Genomic DNA, 15,110 nt, shown 5'->3' with positions numbered 1-15,110 from the left:
TTTATAGCATGAGTCATTGGAGAAATGCTGCTACCCAGAATGGTACATACTGATATCTCAGTATTCCATCAACTGTTTAGAATATAGTATATAGCAAAGTAACATCTTCGTATTAATAAAATGGCCGCATGCATTATTCTGATGCAGAGGCCGGGGGATTTCCTCCTTTTCCAAAAAAATAAATAGCAAAGGAACGTGAACATTGGGTAATGTACACTAGATGCAGATAAATATAACATCGGGAAGGAACCAGGATCTACGTAATATTTTTATCAAATGTTTCAATTAGGATTTACCCGGAAAGCATTTATAAATTGCTAAGAAATTCAAACTGCCAACATATAAGGTTTCAAAGAGAGGCATTTCAGCAAAAGTTGAGACTCGGACACCACAAGAGTTTTTAGTGGCATCACACTTGAGTCCCTATGAAATATAAAGATAAAAAAGAAGACAATGAGAAGTAGCTGTCGACATGAAATTTTTTAGTTGGTCCCTTGGCTGATGGTAGCATTGATATAAAACAGGTTCTTAGAGTAAAAGAAGGAAAACAGAATACCAACCTGATGGAGAACAAAAGTAAGCTAAGTAAAGTCAAATTATTTTAATGTGTATTGACTACCAGGATGGTACATAATTGTTAGAATATAGTTTGTGTTTAAAGATAAAGATAAGGAGTAGATCGAATAGGTTTAAACCATGTATTACTTATCTTGTACTCCAAGCCTCTACCCCTCGTGTATTCTATATATACCCCATGTGAGGGTCAACATACAATACAACAATATTATCATCCTACAAATTTTTACATGATATTAGAGCGGTTAGTCTCACGACGCCGATCCTAGGTCACATCCACCACTTCCGCAGCGCGCCGCCCCCGGGGAGATCAATCTCCTCTCCTCGGGGGCGCGGCACCCGATTCAATTAAAGATTGGATCGGTTCTATAGATTAGATCATTCTCTAGATTAGATCAATTCCATATATTAAACCAACTTCAGTTTTCGAAATTACAGTAGATTGATTTTTTCTTAGCCACCAGATAAATCACAGGACCCTCGACTTCCGGTGAAAATCCCTCGTACGGTGGCACCGACGATACGGCGAGAGCTACGCAGCTGCTCCGAGTCGGAGATCCAACCTGATCCCTGCCGGCGGTTACGCACCGCCATCAAGCCAGCTTCTTTGCGCGCACGTACATGGCAGCAGCGGGGGTCTTCCGAACAAGCCGGCTTATCCAACAAATCCTGGGCTCAGGCGGTGGCGCGGTTCCTCCAAAACGAGCCAGCCACCAGCGCACACTCGGCGACCTCCTGGGCAATACGCGGAGCGTCCACGGCGGGCGTCTCCGAACGAGCTGGTAAACTGGAGATCCAACGGCGCAACACAGGTCCGCCTCCATCCGCGCGTACAAGCAGCGGTCGTACGGAGTTTGGTGTAGCTCCGTACAGACATGCATCCATGCGTGCATACCCTATGCACACGGCAACACGAGCTAGGTTCTTCAAGTTCCATGTCATCTCGAGACCACATGGACCAGGCGACCAACATGACGCACCAGTGCCTCGATCACAGGAGGGTCTTGCACGCGGCGTCCACACCTTCACCGCACGTCGACACCTTCAGCAAGCCGGCTTGCAGCGCGGGACATTGGGAGGGCCCGCAGGCCACTTCGAGGCACACACACGGACGAGATCTTCACCAAGCCGTTCCATCCACCTCCTGCGCCTCGCACGCCGTCCACCTTCGAGCCACCGATCTGCATCTTCACCGAGCGATCTGCACCTACACCTTTACATCAGGTCGAACATCAACATCAAGCTTTACGACTACGCCAGTCTACAAGCCAATATACTTCATGGAGCACGTCTATGAGAAGCGATCTCAACATGCACCATCCACACGCCAGGCCGGTGTGGAACAAGATGCAATCTTCATTGACTTCTTCGGGCGCGACACAGCATCGATACTTGGTCGCCGCGAGGGACGCCTTCAAGCGACATCATCGTCGACATGCTGTTGCAACGCCATAGCCGACACTTCATCGCCAAGGTCTCCATCAACATGGTCTTCACCAACATCATCGTCAACATACCGCCGTCGCCTCGTCCACAAGATAGACACCTAGCGTCCTCTGATAGACTTTTCTGCAAGGCTCGACCTCGACGACGGCAATGACTGCGTCACGACGACGGCATCTTCCGCGTCGTCCACGACAGCATGACTGCATCGACACGGCGTCACTATAGTGACGACCCTACACGGCCACACGGTTCTGGCAAAACCGATGTGTGCTCGATGGGCTTCCTCCGGCCTTGGCAAAATCGGTGGACTCATTGCCGACGGCACCCTCTGACACTCGCAAGGTGCATCGTCCACGTCTGCAGCTCCGTCACAGCGCATTTTTTTGCGCCTCCGGCTTTGTGCGGCTTCGTCATCCATGACTACCTCGACCACGGCTACATCATCATGATCGGCTACCTCGACATTAATGGCTACGTCTACAGCAACACATCGGCAACATCTCCAGTCAACAGCGTCCGCGTCATCACCAGCGTTCACGCCACTCCCGCTGTGACTGCGGGAGGGAATAGAGGAGAGACAAGGAAGGCACCGGAAGGGGACGCAGTCACCGCACCAGGTGTCGGCCCATCAGAGATGCAGGTGATGATGGTGAAGCGGAGAAGACGACGCGAGCACGATACTTCAAATCCAGTCGCAAACGTCCGTTTCACTCCCGCTACGACTGAGGGGGAATGTTAGAATATAGTTTGGGTTTAAAGATAGAGATAAGGAGTAGATCGAATAGGTTTAAACCATGTATTACTTATCTTGTACTCCAAGCCTCTACCCCCTCGTGTATTCTATATATACCCCATATGAGGGTCAGCATACAATACAACAATATTATCATCCTACAATTTTTCACAATAATGAGATCTCAGTATCTCATCAACTGTTAAGTTAGGCAATGATATGACCTTCTTTCAAGGAGAAAAATTGATAAATGTTGGGTACTTACTGGATACAAGCAACGGTTTTAGAGCAAAAATTGGTCTTACTCCTGGCTGTAGCTACACCTAGGTCTCTTATACTATCATGGGGCAGTATAGATTACACTACTTTATCATTTTGAGTGTTTTGATACAATATTTCTAAGATACTCCAAAGCAAACTACGTGAATTTTTTTGCATGTGAGCCATAGTTTTTCCATATTTTTGAAATACCTTGATATTTGTATATGAAAAGGGAATATGTGAAAAAATTGCACATACCACCAAAAATTAGTATGTAACTATGTAATACTACCTAGGTGGTCGTATATACTCCCATAATACCGCTACATACTCCTGGTTACGCTAGATACTCCCATACTGCCGCTACAAACCAAAAAAGTAGGCATGTTCCTTCAATAGAAAATCAACAATTGATGATCAATAGAAAAATAATAGGTCTATTGATATAGACCGCTGAGAATTGGGCTGTATCCCAATGGTGGATGTGAAATGAGGTAACCCTACCATGACTGTTTGATTACCGTAAGGTGAAATAATATCTAAGTGGCCTGCATAGGTCTTTTTTAATGATAAAGACTGTTAGAATACTATGCACAAGCGCCAATTTCCCACCTAGTCAATGGCACAAAGCAGCCCAAACTCGCTGCTAAATGGCTCCTTTGAATTAATAGCATCACCAGAAGATTTGATAGTATATGGTGAAATTCTGCATACCAGGTCGGCAAAATATACAAAAAATATACGAAACATATATCATCGGGAATATTAGGATCAGCTCCAGCCTTCAACAGAAACTTAATGAAGTTGGTATAACCTCCTTGCAACGTAGCAAACACCAAAAGTGTCATAATGGAAGCCTTGAGATTAACATCGGCACCAGCCTGTAAAAATGATTATGCAATAGAATGTTCATAGTGTTATCTCCATGCACATCTGCATATAAGCATGGCAGCAATGACAGAAAGGTAGAGTAGGGAAAACCAACACATAGCTATGATTAATAATCAAGAGAATACTCACCTTAATGAGTAGCTTCGTGCACTTCAATGAACTGTAATAAGAGCACCCAGAAGGGGAGTAATAGCACCGCTGATAATGATGTTAGGCTGAAAGCAGGGTATTGTATTTTGTATTAAGAAACACAGGTGGCATGATAGAGTCAGGTGTTTATTTTGAGATGACCAAGGATATCCTAATATAAAAAGCATGTCATCGTATAATTTACTGGTGTGTTTGGTGGTTCGAGGGATGAAATGGTAAATGGACTATCCAATCCCAATCCTGACCTAACATGCTTGTTTGGTTCAAGGATTGGAATGGGTTGCTCCATCAAATCAATCAAACTTCATGACCTCTACTGAATTTCATTAACCTAAAAACAGATTTGTAATATATAAGTATGTGTTACTCTAAGCAACCAAAACACCCCCAGGTTAAGACATATTTGTCCACGTCATTTAACTAGTTGCCAGACTAAAAACTACCTGTCCAAATTAACTCTGAATCAAGAGAAATGGAAATATGGAGGCTATATACATTTGCGTGGTGGTCCAATAAAATCTTCAGTGCCTTATCCTGCTCATTTGTAGCAGCCATGAAGAGTGGTGGTCCACGGCCACAGTCTATGTCGACTGGCACCCCTTTTGAAAGGAGGAACTCTGTTACCTTGCAGGATCCTGTGGTGAACGAGATGATTCCGTAAGTAATGTTTGGCCACAACAATGCACAAACCAAGTGTAATAGAGTAAATAATAAGAACTAATAAAATGGCCAACTTGGAGAAATCATGTGTGTATGCACGTATCAAGGGAAGAACCTGCCGACACAGCATGGTGGAGAACTGTGCGTCCCTTGTGGTCTGCTTTCATTAGATCACCACCATGATCAAGAAGATACTTGACAGTGGGAACATCGCCAGACTGAGCTGCCATCATAAACGGAGTCGTACCTGTAAGAACAACACATCATCAACACAATCTTGGTCTCCTACTGGAAAACAATGGCATGGCAGTCACCGATTTCAAACCAAAAATGAAGAAAAGATAGAGAAAGACCTAGAGCTACAGTTCCAATTCCAGGAGCATTCACATCTCCCCCAAGATCCTCCACCAAATACTTACAAACCTCCAGATGGCCTCCCCATGCTGCACTATACAACACATCAACTCCATCCTTGTTGTAAGAAAAAATCGCCGATGGGTCGCCGTTCCCCCGGGTAAAACTGTTTACAATACCTTTCCCCACATAAACACCATCACATTACAGAAATAAATAGCCAAATTAACAATATTGAAAACCGAGAGAAAAACGGAAAGATGTATGCAATGCATAAGAACCTTGAAGGCCAAAGGAACTGATTTAATGCATTTATGGACACAGTTACGAAGTGAAACTCTTGAAGTATCAGTTTAGAGTACTTGAGTGACTATACTGCAAATTTGGTGGTAAACAGAATCGAGTCCCATCATCAAAAGATGCCAGATTTACAACCTTATTTGTTAAGATAAAAACACTGTTCGTCTGAATTTAGTTTGAACCCAAATGCTCATCCAAATTTCAGTAGGGAGCATGGTCAAAAAAATATTTCAGTAGGGAGACTACGTATGAGATCTCGTAATTACTGGATCAAATTGCTTGGTCATCACTACTAATCCAACGCCCATGTTTCTAATTATTAAATGCAATAAAACAAACAATACATAGCATCTGACAAATCAAGACATTCGTAGCAACACAAAAAATAGAACTCCATAAGCATACTATTCTCCCAAGGCAAGCGGTGGTAGATGGTTAGGCGCCTCAGTAGCAATGCAGTGTGTCAAAACAACCTCCGACCCCACAGACATGACTAATTAAGCAGCATCACTACTGCTACTGGACTAGAAGGGAAATGAGGAAAATGCACAGGAGCATGCGAGGGATCGATGCGTCGGAGAGGAGGAGAAAGTGCTACCTTTGAGCAAATCACGGCCCTTGAATTTTGAAATAAGGGGCCAGATCCAGTGCTATAGAAAAAATGTCGTCGCGCTAAGATCCATCGCCGCTTTGACTGAACATGACGCAGTGACCCATTTCCGTTGTGTTGACTTTGGTCGCAGTACATGATGACCGCTAAAAAAGGACTTTCGAACTGAGTCTAGCTCAGAGGTTTTTGTGGTGGAAACAAGTCCATCAGGGTTCAAGTCCTAGACTTAACGTTTGTGTTCAAATTTTTTGATTTATTTCAGACTTTTCGGCGATGGTCGTTCAGGTGGGAGGAGATATTCTCGTCGACTACAGAGGCATCTATGGCGACTTTGTCAATCTCAAGATAATATGTCGGCTCACTTTTTCAGAGATGCTCATAGAGGTTGGGTGTGCATGTGTGCTGAATATATGTGTATGTATGACTGTCCGCGTCTGTATTGTGTTAATAAAAAGACTTTGGTCATTGTAGACTTGGCTTTCTTGACGTACTTGACTGGGACCCAAAATCATTGTTACGGAGTATAGATACCCTTGCAAGGTAGTATCTGAGTCTCGAGGTAACAAACAATTTATCTTTGCACAAATGCAAAAATATGTTGGGAAAGATGTGAAGAGGGCATTTGAAGTGCTCCAAGCTTGTTTGAATATTGTCCGTAGAGCTGCGATGATGTGAAAATCGAAGACATTGTGGTAGCTGATAACATGTTGTGGAGGATGGGCGCGAATGGGCACCCCACATGCATGATTTTTATAAGCGCGAAGTACAGGTCCGCCTCCTGAACAAGATGCATAGGCTGATATGAACTTTGTAGAGATGCATCGATAACTTCAAGATCAACAGGTGCATGTGCAACTTATCAATGATCTTGCGAAGCATATGTGAATCCACACTGAAAATCACTGAATTTTGTATGAATTGTACACTTTGAATACATTTTATGTTTTAGCTGTGTATTTTGATGTACAAATAAATTTTATTTGCGAACAGTATTCATTGTTTCGGGTATTTGTAATATCAAGTGATCGACGTGCATGTGTTTACATGGATTTCATACTTTAAAGTGTGGGTTTTGGTTGCAAGGGAGAACATTTGAGGGGCTGGCCAGTGATGTCCGTGGACACGTCCAAATGCGCCCATAGACGTTTAGAGGTCGAATTTGCTCAGTCCGGTTGTAGATGCTCTTAAGAAGCATTCCTTACATGCGCAAATAGTTGAGGTAGGAAATCCCTATGTGAAATTTCAAGTTCGCCCTAAAGACAACGATTTTGAGTGGGTACTTGTGGCTATTTGATAACTTTCAAGTCTAGAAAATAATAAATATTAATTATTTGTTATCCTTCTAGTTGTAAGGTTTGAAGGTTAAGGCCGCCTTCTTTGGTAGTAGACTACTGCCGCATTAGTAGCCGCAAGCGAGCTTGGATCACAGTCTACCTAGGTTCATCATGGAAAGTAGCCTATTAATCTTACCGCCGCTGTATATGGCGGTAGGGCCAAGGGTCGGATCATACACTACAAGAAAACTGACATACTATGACGAAAATCCTCGTGACAAAGATGGACAACGTCATGGAAATACCTGATGTGTGATGTTTCCGCAGGTGGCGTCACTGATTACCACAAGTCGGTGACGATGGACGTCACGAGTCAGCTTCAGAACTTGAGCGCACATGGCTACCAATTTCTATGAAGGTTTGGTAATTTCCATGATGAACCTACTAGTCACCGAATTAAAATTATGAATGTAAGATAATAATTTGTTTGTCTTGTAATGTCTACCGGTAGGACTTGCCATAACTGGTTCAAGAGTTATTGAGCGGTACGACCCGCATGCTAGTGTTGGCACTACCCACCCTAGTTTTTCAGTCTACTGAGCACCGCATTATTGCGTTCCATCTACTATTAGATAGGTATAATGGCCGGGAAAAACTTATTTTGTTCCATCGAATATAAATAGACACTGTCCGGGCAAAAAAGCTTGAATCCATCCGTTCGTGAGCTGATGCTATTTAAAAAATGAATATACAAGTTAATGGGGAAAAGTTGGTATATGGAGTTTGAACCCGGGTAAAATAATATTGTACTAAAAATATTTATTATGGCTCTGGATTGTATATATACGCCTACAACACTTAGCTGGTTAGTTTTTTTTTAAGGCAAGCTGGTTAGTTTTTTCTTCCCTGGGGCGTGTATGATCGATCTGTTCGTCTATTCGGGGTTCTAGCAGGCGTCACGTCGCGGCGGGGAGCGGCAAGCCAACATGGTTCTGGCTTGCGGCTATTCATAACTTTCTTTTAGGGGTCATAACTTCGTATGTGACGGGCGTACCACAGCCCATAGACTGGCAAGCCCAGCAAAACGTCATTTCTTTAGATTTTTCTACGTGGGCTGAAGCCAGCTCAACCGCACATATTTTGTTTCCCTCGTCCAGCTTCTCCCCTCCCCGAGCGAAACCCTATTACCTTGTGTGGCGGCGGCGGTAGATCGGAGGCAACCAAAGACGACGACGGCGGCAGGAGTAGCTGCTCTCTCTCTTCCCTCTCCCGTCGGGTTCCTCCAGGGCGCTCCGCTACGGAAGCTGCTACTGGCGTCAGGTCCCTCCATTGCACGCAGCGGCGGACCCAGCGTGCGCCGCGGCCGGACCAGCCTGGTTGCACGGCCACGGCCCAGCCTGTGTGTGTGACGTGTGTTATTAGTGTTGAGTGCCTGCGTGCGTGCATCCCCCGATCCCTCTCGTGTGATTGCAGTCACTGAACTCTTACTCTATGGTGCCACTCCATACACTTCTCAGATCCATCGGAGCAAATGAGGGAGAGGACAGAGGAGTCATGGTGATGTGGGTACTGGCTATGGCTTCCTTGACCGCCGGGTTCGCCTACGCATCACCTTCGTAGGGACTATCGCCACTATGGTATGATTAACTAATGAGTCATCACGTAGTTGTCCCACCTTCCGCACTTATCAGATACATCTCGTTGACCCTCTGTTTTTCTTCTTCTTTGGTTTTGTCCGTCAGATTTACATTGAGCACAGACCACAGGGGCACGCCGGAGTTCTGCGGGAGGTCCGTTAAGCTCGACCGGCAACCTGGGTGGCTGGGTTAACATGTTACATGTGTACGACGCTCAGCTATCCCCTCTCAGTTTAGATGAACCGCTTACATGCGGGGATTGGTTCAGATATCACTTTTGTTTTGTTCCTCCCTGTTAGTGAGTTGTTATTGGTCAATCGTGAGATGCTTCTATAGTAATATTTGCTAGGTTAAATAGTCATTTTTTGTGCCATACTGTCAGTAGTGTTGCGCTAGAATATGGAAGCTAGTTTATACGTGTCACTAAGTTGAAAATTGTAAACTGAATTGTCCATGTTCTTTTAGAGAAATTATCATGAGAACCTAGATAGTACATGTGAAATGGGTTAGTAATTAAATAATTAGCTGTAGTATAATATTTTCATTATGCAGATGCTCCCCCAGTATTGTTATATTATTTTGTAGTTCTGATCTCGTGGCAACTCTGTTTGAGGGAACGTGAAGAGATTTGCAAGTGAATTGCTGTTGCTGAACTGCAGTGGGAGTTTAATGAGCGATTCGACATGATTTTGGCAAATTACTAATGGAGAACTAATTCATTGAACTCCTTTAGGCAATCTGAAGTCATACTAACTATATGTTAATGCAAATTACTGTCCAAGTAAGCAGATATATTACAAGTTTACAACTAAAGATCAAAGCCTAAACGAACTTTTTAGGCCTGTGACCATAGCGTAATTGTAAGTAATTGATTTTTAGATGGAAGTTTCTTATTGATCACACTAAGTTTTTCATGCTTTCTGCACTGTTCTATGTTGCTTGAAGGTTTCTTCCTTCGAGTCTTTGTCGAATATTCTGTTTTCTTGCACCATTTTAATTTGTGAAGGAGTACCTACTACAAATTTTAATTTGTTCCTCTCGGGATTTCAAACTTTGTGTTGAGCTATTATTTATGCGTGTCCTCTTACCAATAGTTCTCTTTTCTAATGTATTGATATGTGTTTATTCCAATCAAATATTTTAGATGGCCTTTGTTGCTCATGAATACGACATGCTTAGTTTTGATCATATCACTTATTACTTTATTAGACAATTACTAACGTGTAGTTTTTGTTAAGGTTCCAACCTAGAGCTCCAAGTTACTTGCATGTCGTTCTTTGTTGCAATGGTAGATGGTTTTCTGTAACTCATTCATAATGTTATATTTATGTCTTTATTTCTAATAGGCTGATTCGTAAGTCATCTTTCAAGAAGTTGATATGGACAATGGAGGATCAGAACAACTTTAGTTGCCTTCAAGAAGTCACGAGAAAGGCATCCAACAAAAAATCCAAGTTCTGATGAAGGTGGGAGCTAAGAGTCACACCAACAAAGTAAAAAAGATGTATCCGATGGTGATGTAGCTTGGGTTACTTTGCATGGGGCATGTAACTGTGATTTGTAATATGCATGTTGTTTAGAGACTAGTTAGCTTGTAATATTATGTGAAAATTGGTCAATGGAAAGATGGGCTTAAAAAGACCACAAGCCCACAATATGTTTTGAATCTGACAATGTTGAAGTATTATTAGAGGCAAAAACTATAAAGAAAATAACCCTTGAAAAGGCTAACAGAAAATGGCAATTGCACCATAAAAAAGGGCTGGTTGGATCAACCATAATTGAGTTGTAAATAGGCTATGATCCACCAAAAAATTTGAACCCAAAATAGAAAAAATGAAATGAATTATTGGGCTTGGCCCATTTGGAAATCCAAAGCACATTGGCCTACCAAAAATCTAGTGACGATAGTTACGTCACCGAAGGTCCCATATCCGGTGACGTTTTTTGCGCGCCGCGTCACTAGTAATAATCTGTGACGGGGATTCCGTGACGATGCTGGTGACGCTTGAGAAATGTCACACATGAGTATTTTGTGACGTTTTTAGCTATTACGTGACATTTTTGAGCTCGACACAGTAGGTCCGATCTCTTGTAGACTTTTAAAATGGACCAAATCATGTTAACTTGTGTTAGAAGGTCAAAACAATAATTTTGGCCCTTGACTAGCGAACCAGGGAACCTTTTTCATAGGTGGTTACATTTTCCATTTGCTGGCTTTAGCTTTTTTTATTTTTACTTTTAGTAGCTTGGTTTTGTTTTTGTTAGCTTTATTCTGGCTTCTTGTTCTCTACGTCATCTTCATGTGCTTCTTCTAATACAAAATGACTTGTGTTATGACACGTATTTATATGGATATGTTATTTTTTTCCTAATATTGGCTCTACTACTTAGCAATAAATCTTCTTGTAATTCTATTTTCACACTTGGGCCTTCCTGGTTTCTAGTACAATGGACCTAACAACCGTAACAGGGTAACATAAATACTTTCACGATATATATCGCATATCATAAAAATCATTATAAAAATAGAAACCTTGAAATTGTATTTTTAACTAGCAAATAAAGTCTTAATGCACCATATATGTGATTATATGATGCAAATGATAATTATAAGGCACATGTAGTAACAATTATTGAATAAACATTATGGTGACGTGAGCCTAGGGGAGGGGGCAAGTGCCCCCTATCCACCCCATAGTAGTGTTGATGTTGTATTCTGCAAATCAAAATTTTAAAAATTATTTACATATGCAGATGTATTGGGCCTTAGGCTGCCGCACCTTTTTCCATGGTCTAGGGCTGGCCCTGGTGCCTGTGACCCATTCATCAATGCGGTGAGTTCGGCGATGTACTTCGTTGTAGATAGTGGTTGCAGTATCTACACATGTATGCCAAGTGGTCTAGAATTCAGATCGATGCTTTGCTACATCTAACAAGTAGTTTTTCACTTTTTTGTTTTCTTCTCAAACATTATTGATTTATCACTCCTAACAATGACACTGCACTTTGCTAGCGGTGGTGTAATGAAATTGAAACCAAACAACTGTCTACATCTAGAAGTCTTTCAATGTTAAAATTGTATATATAATTGCATATGTAGTTAATTCATAGTTTGTAGACTTCCTTTCACAAAATATTGTATGATAATATGTTATCTAGGAGGACCAAGTAATTTACTATACTGCATGGAAAAAGGAACTATGGTGAAGAAATAACGGTAGTTGGGGGTTAGTTAAATGAACTTGTAATATTATATGTTAGAGTATGTGCCGTATTTTTCATATGAAATTCTAAATTTAATTGTTAACCAACATTATTAACAATTCAGTGGTGATGTAAAGTTGGCATTTAGTGCCGACAATTTGCTTGTTAATGACATATATTGTGATGAAGGATACAATTATTGTTCATGATTTGGAGGACATAATGTTTGGTTGGATGGATTTTGATTGTAAGTTCTAATTTACTTTTGATTATTCGACCTTAGTTCTTCTGTTTTCACTTTGGTACTAATCAAATACATGTCTCTATCTAGTTCTGGATTGGTTAATGTTACCAGCATAATTAGGAAGAAGCATGTGAGATCTGGGCATGTGCCATCACATAAAATTTGGACACTTACTCGGGTTGCTATCATCATTTAACATATCCATAGTTTGTGCCATTTTGATCACTAGTTATTTCCGTGCTGCATCCATCATCAGTTACATTGCATGACTAGAGATGTTATTCCCATTATCATTTTGCTTTGCACATGATCTAGAGTTGGCATGATATTGTTGTGGCAAGGCCAACATTATTCATTATTTCATATATGGTATGCTCGATCATGGCACATCCTGGTACACTACCAAAGACATTCATTAGAGCTTCTACATCATGTTTTATTATTTGAGTTGAGTTGTAAGTAAATTCAAAGTGTATCGTTTGTCATTATAATGTTGCTCGTACCTTGAGAGATCAAATAAAGGATGCACCATGGAGGTGCTAGAGAGGGGGAAAACGAGTTGAGAGAGATAAAAAAGAGAAAATAGAGGGAGAAACACTATTATCCTTCTTTTAGTATACACTTGTATTTCAAAGTAACACCTGGTTTAGCAGATATCATAATAAGTGCTTTAAAATAGCACTATTGCATTCACATAGAGAGGTTTTGTGTATTTCGTGTTTCATACACTAGTTGGAATCTTTATGGTATAGAACTTGGCTTGGATAGTCCAATGATGAGCTTCCTCAAATGCTCTAGGTAATCATGACCAAGCAAGTTGGAAGCACACCCCACCAGTTAATAGGAGATATTTCACACACTTATAACTGTAATGTATCTGTTGCATGGTAATCCCTACTCCATGCATTAACATCGATTAGAAGGTCTTCCCATTGCCTAATGATCAAGCCTTGTTGATGCGAGACTTTGTTTTTTTACTTCTCATAGTCATTATTCTATTTTTTTTCAAAGAGTATTATGGCTAAACTCATTGTCAGGTATTGAATGGGAGTTGCGTAGTGCATAATATTGCGTATTAAAAGTAACTTAGTTTTTTTAACCGACAAAGTAACTTAGTTTGCGTTGGGTTGGTGGTAAGATTGCAATTATGTGATGAAGGCCAAGCAATGTTATGTTTCGATACAATTTAAGATTCTTTCTAAGCCCATGGCAATGGGAACATTTGAAGCATTGATTATCGAAACCCAATAGTATGTTTATTAGCATGTTTTGATGTTACTTGCTTACTATCAATTATAGACTATTGCAATGCAATGCTATTTTTTCGAGTTAGACAAAAATTAGATCGAACTCATCATGTTCATGTTAATATAGCATTCACAATAGAAAACAACGGTTATCATCTACCTTCTATGGGTCAAGTAGGCATTGAGTTTGGGGGTGTTGATACGTCCCGGATGTATCTATAATTGTTGCCTTTTAATGATATATCTATATCATAATTGCATAGTTTTAACACTATTTTTTATCATTTTTTATAGAATAACATATTAACTTGGTGTCAAGTGTCAGCTGTTGTTTTCTGCTATTTTGTTAGTTTCCAAGAAATTAAATTTTCCAGGAACCAGACAGAAAAATAAAAATATGCCATGAAGTTTTCAGAAGAGGATGAAGCGAGCTAACACTGGAGCCCCTGGAGAGGGCCCCGAGGCCATCAAGCGGTGGGACCATGTGGCCAACCCCTAGGCTACAAGCCAGGGCCATGTGGGGCCAACGAGAGTCTGATCCACTGCCTCTCGATGCCCCTGCCTTTATATACTCCTATAACCTATCGTTATATTTATCGAGGATTTTTTCACCACCACCACCACCTCTCTATTTTGAGACAATCCAAGTCGGAGCCCAATTTCGGTAGGAGGGGAATCCATCAGCGGAGCCACCTTCATCGTCATTGCTACCACCATGCATGTCTGTGAGTAGTCGTCCTTAGACCATGGGTACATATCAATAGCTAGATGCAAATCTCTCCCCCTTGTTATTCAATACAACGATCACACGAGCTTCCCTACATGATTGTGATCCATCTGATGTAATTTGTGATGTTTTTTGTAGTGCAATGAATTGACACTTTATGATCAGATCTATACATGATTTATTTTTAGATTCATATGAGTTATTTTCAGCATAATTTATATACATATATGCTCTCCGATTTATTAGTCTTGCACTGGCCATGTTAGATGAATGATCTCCAAGAGGGTGTTGTGTATGTTGGTTGTGTTTAACCATGCAAGAAATCTACCACAGTGAGAGAAAGTGGAAGCATATTGTATTGTGTTATTGCCATTAAGGATAAAAGGATAGTTGTGTAGTTGTTTCGATTACGAGCTAGGGACAATATATTATCAATATTATGTCATCATGCTCAATGCAATCTTCTGTTTTACTTAATACCTTTGAGATGCATGTTGGATGACGGTCTTGAGTGGAGTATTAGCTACAGATGCAACTGAATAACAGTCTATAGATATAAGGATGTAATGGTTATATGCAACTAAGCCATGTATAATGATAATCATAGAAACTGTTATTTAATCGTTATAGTGTAATTTGTTCACCACTTCTATGTTATGCTTTATGGAGAGATGCACTAATGAAGTTATGGATTCCAGTCCATTCATCTTAATCACTTTCAACCTTGATCAACATTTTTTTTATCTATTGTTTACAATATGAACCACTATTTAATTTTATTGCAACCTTCCAC

The 15,110-nt window shown here is 41.0% G+C and overlaps 1 pseudogene; it reads right to left on the bottom strand.

Annotated features, from left to right (window-relative positions):
- Positions 1 to 8,585, bottom strand: part of LOC119279403 — a 12,105-nt pseudogene extending 3,520 nt beyond the window's left edge.
- Positions 8,586 to 15,110: the final 6,525 nt, after the last annotated feature.

Source organism: Triticum dicoccoides, chromosome 3B (assembly GCF_002162155.2).
Source record: "Triticum dicoccoides isolate Atlit2015 ecotype Zavitan chromosome 3B, WEW_v2.0, whole genome shotgun sequence".
NCBI classification, from domain to species: domain Eukaryota; kingdom Viridiplantae; phylum Streptophyta; class Magnoliopsida; order Poales; family Poaceae; genus Triticum; species Triticum dicoccoides.
Note: the sequence above shows the minus strand (reverse complement) of the source record. Positions and strands in the feature narration are given on the sequence as shown.